Source organism: Aethalodelphis obliquidens, unplaced genomic scaffold, assembly GCF_003676395.1.
Source record: "Aethalodelphis obliquidens isolate GAN/ISIS:26980383/991018 unplaced genomic scaffold, ASM367639v1 scaffold11, whole genome shotgun sequence".
In the NCBI taxonomy this organism is placed as follows: Eukaryota; Metazoa; Chordata; class Mammalia; order Artiodactyla; family Delphinidae; genus Aethalodelphis; species Aethalodelphis obliquidens.
In genome coordinates, this window is record NW_020837955.1 from 37,623,821 (window position 1) to 37,631,193 (window position 7,373).

Genomic DNA, 7,373 nt, shown 5'->3' on the forward strand with positions numbered 1-7,373 from the left:
TCCCCAGCTCCCTCTTCTCTGGGAGCAAACACATCATGTTTCCTGGTAACCTGGATACCGCATCAGGGATGTAAAGCCGAGAAGCGTATCCGCTGAGCCAGCTGCGAGCGGCGGTGCCCATTAAACTTGTCCCGCAGAGCCACGGGACGCTAAGTGTTGGGAACCGAGGTATCATTTTTTCCCAGAAGTCATATGCTGCCCCTTGGAAACAAGGGTTACCATGGTGATGTTTTCTACCTGGGCCTGCCTCGGGTGAGGTTGGAAATAAGACCCAGGTGTTTAAGCCAAACCAGTAAAGAGGCACAGAGCAGGGCCCCGTGGGCGGAGGGCTGGCGGGTTCCACAAGTCTCTCCTCTTGGTGTCCTGGTGGGTTTGGACCTTCTGGCTCACGTGGCGGTTCTTGGTGACACAAGAGGAGCCCAGCTTTGGAGTCAGGCAGACCTGGATTTAATCCTGCCTCGGCCACTGACCTGTGTGTGGCCTTGGGCGAGTTATTAAACTGTGTTGGCCTCAATTTCTTTGTCTTTATAATGGGGGAGGGCAGGGAATAGACCCCGATTTGCAGGATTGTTGGCATGTAAACGAGACTGTGTATTAGCAGCGCGGAGCCCGGCGCCTGGAGCGGAAGATGGCAGAGGACCAGCGTCTGGGCGCGCAGAGGCCACGGGCGCGGAGGGGGCGGTCTGATGTGACTCCCCTCCCGCCCAGGCAGGCAGGCAGACTCATGCCAACTGGCACGAGAATGAGATGAAGGTAAACGTGGAAGACGTTCTCAGTCTGCCGTGAGAATTCCTGTCCTGGCGACTAGAAATGTTCTAAGTGTGAGTGATCCGCGCTGCCGGGGAAGCCGGGCTCAGGACCAGCAGCCACGTGACCGGCTCTCCGTGAGAAACGCTGTGAGACACCCCGGGAGCCGACGGATCAGCCAGCACCCCTTCCCGTCCACAGGCAGGGCTGGCTGGGCATGTCCACGGGGCGTGGTGGTCGTGGAATCAGAAGGAGAGCCTTAGAACAGATGCTAAACGGCCCCACCTCACCATCGAGGTGCCTCATCCCTAGAACCAGGATCCTCCCAGAGTCCCGACCGCAAAGCCCCTGCACCTCCACCATCGGGATCCCACCCTCCCAGGCTCCCTGTACCCAGCTCATGTTGGAAGCCACAGTCCCAGCCAGAGGGCAGGGAGGACTGAAAGTCTGCAGCCTGGTCCTGGCCCTGGGAGGGTCCGCCCACATTTGCCCCAAGGCCTCCTCTTACACCCATCCCGTGACTGAGAAACCCTCATCCTGAGGTATTCAGACATTCCCAGGAACTCAACCTGGTGAAGGAGTTTCCAAGCCTGGGAATCACTTTCCAGCAAGTCTGCACATCTCTGATCTAAACACTCTTTATGTTGGTTTTAATAACAGCACCCAATGAACAGGCTTACTTCCCTCTTCTCCAAGTTCTCGGGAGATACCTCAAGGTCCATCTAATAAACATTTGTATATGTCAGTAGTTTCTCTCTTTCAGCTTCCAGCATTTAAAGCCAACACTGAATGTTTGGAGTGGGGACAGGGGAGCAGCAGTTCATGCTGCTCCGGAGCAGTGGATTAGACCGAGATTCCGACACTGGTGAGTCCAACACGGTGGGTAGGGCCTTCAGAACCACTGGATGAGCCGGGTCCTTCTTCCTGGAGCATCTGTTGTCTCCACAGTGAGTATCTCTATTTCTTAGGGCTGCCATAACAAAGTACCACAAACTGGGCATCTTAAACACAGACGTATATTTTCTCACAGCTCTGGAGGATGGAAGTTCAAAATCGAGGTGTTGGCAGGGCCATGCTCCCTCTGCAGGGTCGAGGGGAGGACCCTCCCCTGCCTCTCCCAGCGTCTGCTAGTTGTTGGCCTTCCTTGGCTTCCGTAGCTTGTAGATGCGTCACTCCAGTCTGCCTCCTTCATCACATGGCATTCTGCCCTCATGCGTCTATGTTTCTGTGTCTCTGCTCCTCTTATAAGAACACCAGTCATGTTGGATTCAGGGTCCACCCTACTCCAGTATGATCTCATGGAAATCTAATTACATCTGCAACAATCCCATGTCAAATAATATCACCTTCTCAGGGACTGGGGGGTCAGGACCTCAACATATCTTTCTGGATGACACAATTGAACAGTAACAGTGAGTAATTGAAAAACACTGTTTTTATGGTTAACCCAAGATGGATAAATGAGGGAATAAAATGTAAAATTTGCATGAGCTAAAATGAAGACCCTCATGCCTGCTGTAGGCTGGACCCCAGACATCCTTCGCCTTCCTCTGCTTTGGGGTGCGCTTAGGGAAAGAGCCCAAAAGCCGGAGTCTGGGGCCATAAGACCTCATTTTGTCACTTACCTTGGGCAGAAAATACGTAAACTGGCAGTCAGCAGGTGTGATGTGCTCACAAGCACGCGTGTGGGATGATTTGAGGGCAGACAAGCTTGCGGGTGTCCTTTCTGGGTTATTTGATTCCTAGGGGCCTGCACTTCTCATTTTCTTTGAGCTAGGTGACAGCTCTGTAAGTCGTAGAAAACTTAGAGAATGCAAATGATTTGTCTATGCGTGTGCTGATGAATTCTGTCCAGAGGAATGGCACTGACTGTGGCCCTGTGAATATCTGCCAGTTTTGCATCAATTTCTATATTTGTTCCAGCATCCCCAACTGCCCCTTCATGCATGCTCTTTGAATCTTCCTTTGAACTGGTTATAACATACTATTGGTTTCCTCATTAAATGGTGAGTTAAAGAAACTTAACCTATCCATTTCTTATTTTCTGAGATTCATGACCTTCACAAAATGATCTTTCTACAGGGGCAACAAGGTAAAGCATTTGAACGGACAAGCTCCCGGCAAGTTGAGAAATGTATGGTCACAGATGACGGCAGCCACGACCATAATGATCCTATCAAGATGTGATACCTCCAGGGAACTCTGTCGTATCCGGCATCATCTCAGAAGGATCTGCCAGCCGCTCAGGCTGAGTGATCAGCAAGGGACAAATCTTCAGGTGGCCGGCAGGCTGCGGGGAGGCCAGACGTCCCCTCGGGCCTCACAGACAGCTGGATTTCAGCTCCACGAAGTGCAGAGAGGTGAGGTTAGGTCTGAAAAATAAACAGGATCATAAAAACCTCCCCACTGGCAGTGTGGTCGGGCCCTGTGCGTGCCAACAGGCTGGAGCCAGGTTGCCGAGACATTGCTGACAGCCCTGGTGGGAGGAGGTCCAGGCCGAGGCCTTGGAGAGGTTGTCCAGCACCATGAATCCACCTGCCCATAAAGCACAGCCCGCCTTGGGCCTCCAGGGCTTCGCCTTCCTGCTTGTCTTCCCAGACAGAGGAGTCAGAGCCCCTGCTGCCCCACAGAGCAGAGGAGTCTGTGCCGCTGATGACCCGAGAAGGCATTTCTGTCTCAGGACTGAAGCGAGGGCAGGTCCTTCGGGGCATTCTAACTAAAGACACCCAGGGCCTTGGTCACCTGCTGCTACTCCCACCTGAGGCCATCCTGCAAGGCTCCACAGCTCAGGAGAGGATGTGCCAGGCCTGAAAGGTGAAAACGTCAAGAACTCTTCATCCATGACGTTGCACAAGGAGCCTAAGCTTGAGTGTGAGGCTGACCTGGGTTCGAATCCCAACTCTCTCCCTTGCCCGCTATGCGACTTCAAGGGAGATGCTTGATTCAACTTCCTCAGCTTATAATGGAGAATAACAATCGTGGGCACCTGGTGGGTTGTGGGATTACCTGAGAACATAGGAGACACGCCTGGTTCAGAGCAGACTCTACCTAAATATTGGTTCCCTGGCGGTTCCCTCCTGTAGGGTGGAAACAGAAGGTCCGACGTAGGCTCTCAAAGCACTAGGTTTTGCCACGTTATACTTCTGGCTCTGACACAGACTTACTCATGTCTGCTCTCTGGGTCTTTAAAATAAGGGGACCTGAACAAGGTATGGAATTCCAGCATTCCACCTTGCCATTTTTCAGGACATGGGAAAACTGAGTTGTTTTCTAAAGAATGACTGCAAAATTTCAACAAAAGCTGTCCCGACTCTTTTCCTCTTGACCCTCCCCAGAGAGACGGGAATGTCTGGGAGGGGCAGAGCAAGTCTAAGGAAGGCCCCTCAGAGTCATCTGCAGAATTTTCTAAATCCTCCACACCACTGCCCTCCAGAAAGCAGACAGAGTCTCGGCTGCATTTCCAACATTCTGCCTCCACAGGGAAGAAGCTGCAGCACTGCTTTCCCTCATTAAGATGCTCGGCCATTGTCAGACATCCCAGGCCAGAGAGTGGGCTCCGCAGAGCAGGTATGGGGATTCAGCTGCCCCGGAGAAGCCAGCTAGCCGCAGGTCAGTGTGGGCAGCTGGGCTTCTTATTCAAGGTGATGTAATTCGCTGGCCTGGAAAGTTCACTGCCTCCGTGAAGGAATCAGCCTCCCCGTTTCTGCCAGGGGATTAAAATATTCGGTGAAAAACATTGCTGAGAATCAAAGGGAACCAGTGCAAAACGTGTCCTGAAATAACTCCTGGGCTGCCCCTCTGACAACTCTTCACCCCGAGCTTCTGGTAGCAACATCAAGTTCAGGAAAGACCCAGGAGTGCAATTTCTTTCCCTCTCCTACAAAGACCATGCTTTTTCCGGAAGACATTTTCCCCCTTGACAACTATTCTAAGAATGCAAGGAGAGTCCTTCTTTTCTTCTAAAAATCATGCCTCCAGACTGGGAGCTGTGCTAACACGCCTGCACCAACAGCTGAGCCGAGTCGACAAGACGCCGCTGATGTGAAGATCTGAGAGCACAGAAGGGATGGATTTGGAACTGCAACCCCACCCCAAGGTCCCTCTCACGAGCTATTTCAAGTGCATTTGAAGTGATTCTGTTCATTGGAATCCATGCATCTCCCTGCCTCTGAGAAACTGGATAAATTCTGCACTGACCCTTGTTCCGAGGTCTGTAGACGTCCACGCGTCTGGTGGGGGGCCAGGAAGATGTTATGTTAATGTCCTCAAGGTCACCTCTGGCCCTCAAGTTATGGTCTGTGCCCCCTCCCATCTCCTCCCAAGCACACCCTCTGTTGCTCGGACCTGGACTCTGCAGTTTCTACACACACACACACACACACACACACATACGGCATGGTACCACTCATGTACGGCATTTGTGTGTTTCAAAATTTTTATGGGGCAATTGGAGTCAGGGAAGGAGCGCCTGGGCAGAGATTACTACCTGTTCACCACAATAGGCTCCCTTCCTCTGGGCACATAGACTACATATCCCACCTGCCCTTGCAGTGTAATTTGATCATGTGACCTGAGTTCTAGCCAATGGAAGGAGAGCAGAAGTGAACACGTCTCAGTCTAGGCATACAATAGAATATTTTCTGGCATTAAAAAGAAACGAAGTACTGACCCAAGCTGAACCTCAAAAACATTATGTCAGGATGAACCTCAAAAACATACTCAGTGAAAGACATAAGAGACCACATGGTTTTATGGTTTTACATACATGAAATGTTCAGAATAGGCAAATCTATAGAGATGAAAAGTAGATTATTGATTACCTACTGGGTAGGAACAGTAAATGGTTACAAGGGATCTTATGTGGGGTTAATGTGGAGGGGATAGTAAAAATGTTCTAAAGTTACTAAAAAATTACTGAATGATACATTCAATGAAATGGGCAAATTTTATGATATACAAAATATACCTCAATGAAGTTGTTAAAAAATAAATAGAAGAAGTGAGCATGCCATTTCCAGGACTGGTCTGTAAAAACCTCCCACATGTTTTGCTCCAGGCCCTTTCCCTTCACCCTGGCTGATTCAGACTGTGGTGGAGAAGAGACCGAGGAGCCTGGGTCCCTGAGTGACTCCGTGGAGTACAGCCACACCCACCATGCTCATCTGTGAGCAGGAAGTGAACTGCTCTATGTTGAACCACTACTTGTTTGAATTTTGTTGTTACAGTAATTCCCTTGCATGAATTTGTACAGACAGTTCCAGGGCAACCACCGTATTTCCATCTGAATGGCATTCTGGTTCTTTGGTAACTACCAACACTGGAGCTGTGTTTCTTCCAGAAGCCCTTCATTTTCCTCACATCTCACTGGGTCCTCTCTTCCACTTCACCCCTTCCCCAGTACCTCTTGAATTGCCTTCAGGAACTCCAGGTCCTTCTCTCTCAGTCATGTAGAGCATCCAAGTCAGTAGATGACCAAGCATGGCAGGTTGTTTCCAGGGCAACCAGGGGAGAGAAAAAGGAGGTGAGGAAATTATCCCTGTGAGTGCTGGGGGGTGGGGGCTGAGCCCTTTGTGGGGTGCGGGAAGGCGGGAAACTTATGGCGTCAGATTCTACCAAACTCTGCTGCCTTTTTCCCATCTCAAGCACCCAAGTGTTCCTGCATCTCCAGAACTGAGATGGCAAGAGGTTGGTAGGAATCAAAAACATTCTTTGAGTTGTAAAAGAGAAAAGATATTGAATGTTAGCATGGAAGAGATATCGAAACAAAGAGATACCTCCAAGCTACAAGGATCTGTGTACAGCATGTGGAATATAGCCAATATTTTATAATAATATAAATGGAATAGAACCTTTAAAAATTGTGACTCACTATCCTGTACGCCTGTAATTTATATAACGTACATCAACTGTACATCAACCAAAAAACATTTAAAAAAATGTCTCCAAGTGTGCATTTTATCTGCAATAAGCAAAACGATTTTTTCAAGCACCATTGAAACTGAAGGAGACAAATCCTGGAAAGTTTCTTGGGCAAAAGCAGTGACAAATGGGAGCTAATTTTACAGGCCTGTTGTTCACTGAAGGGATGGGTATTTTCTTTATTCGGCGTGCTGACGCTGTCGGGCTCTGACGCTGCGGAATCCACGCCCACATACAACACGCCTTCCTCTCCTTTCTGCCCGCACTGCCTCAGAGCGCGCCTCACCTAGATTACCAAGCCCTCTCTCTGCTGCTCCAGCCTCCTCGCTTGTCGCCTGCAGCCCACTCTCCACAGCCACGCTCACAGCCAGGCTGCTGTCCTCCTTACAGCCCTTTGGGCACTCCTGCAGTGGTGCAGTGCACAGCCCGCCCGTCTGTACCCTGTGGTCCTGGGTGTAACACAGAGAGACTTTCAAGCTCTTTGGGCCCCCAAATCTCTGTGACCTCACCTGTCACCGTGTGTGACAGGAACCTTCTATCTAACCACTTAGAATCCCCGACGGTGCAATGGTGTGCCTCTAGATCTTTCCGTACCCTGTTCCTTCTGCCTGGAACTCCTCCCACCTCCCTTCCTCGCCCAGGTATTTTTCATTCGCCCTTCAAAGCTCAAATCAGCACCCCGTCCTCCACAAGGGTGCCTCTGTCCC

The 7,373-nt window shown here is 50.5% G+C and overlaps 1 long non-coding RNA gene across 2 annotated transcripts; it reads left to right on the forward strand.

Annotated features, from left to right (window-relative positions):
* The first annotated feature begins 305 nt into the window (after window positions 1–305).
* On the forward strand, window positions 306–6,660 carry LOC113623501 (uncharacterized). 2 transcript variants are annotated; one of them, XR_003433953.1, is made up of 3 exons: window positions 306–896; window positions 1,511–1,612; window positions 2,830–6,660. It is a non-coding gene; the product is annotated as an uncharacterized LOC113623501 (long non-coding RNA). The 2 variants fall into 2 exon arrangements; XR_003433952.1 differs by having other exon boundaries at window positions 603–1,612; window positions 2,830–3,107; window positions 3,346–6,660.
* The last annotated feature ends 713 nt before the right edge of the window (window positions 6,661–7,373 follow it).